This window comes from Echinops telfairi, unplaced genomic scaffold, assembly GCF_000313985.2.
Source record: "Echinops telfairi isolate 266 unplaced genomic scaffold, ASM31398v2 ScPeMD7_7469;HRSCAF=8507_1, whole genome shotgun sequence".
In the NCBI taxonomy this organism is placed as follows: domain Eukaryota; kingdom Metazoa; phylum Chordata; class Mammalia; order Afrosoricida; family Tenrecidae; genus Echinops; species Echinops telfairi.
This window is the reverse complement of record NW_022111373.1, coordinates 133541787-133542414: the sequence shown is the minus strand read 5'-3', so window position 1 is coordinate 133542414 and position 628 is coordinate 133541787.

Sequence of the window (628 nt, the reverse complement as noted above, 5' to 3'; positions counted from 1 at the left end):
AAATTTATTTCCATATTGATTTTACTGTGTGAACTGGATCTGACACAAATAATTCCAAGCTAAATGACGTTCATACCTGACTGAGCAAGCAGGTGATTTTCTGTTTCAGTTCTTTCCATAATTTCTGTAACATTACCAACATCCTTGGTATTGCATATTTCATTCACCGTGGATTACAAATAATTTAGAGAATTATAATTGAAATATGGACCTGTTTATTTTCTAATGCTTATTATAAAGATTGAACAGTGTGATCTCCTGTTTGAAGAATCTGCCATCAGCCATCTAGCTGATAAGCAACAATGCCCACATGGAAGAAGCACACCAGCCTGTGTGACCACGAGGTGTCGAAGGGATCAGGCATCAAAGAATAAAAAAAAATCATACCATTGTAAATGAGGAGAGTGCAGAGTGGGGACCAAAAGCCCATTTGTAGGCAACTGGATATCCCTTTACAGAAGGGTCTCGAGGAGATGAGCCAGTCAGGGTGCAGCGTAGCAATAATGAAACATAGAACTTTCCTTTGGTTCTTAAATGTTTCCCCTACCCCTACTATTATTATCCCAATTCTACCTTACAGATCCGACTAGACCAGAGGATGTACACTGGTACATACAGGAACTGAAAA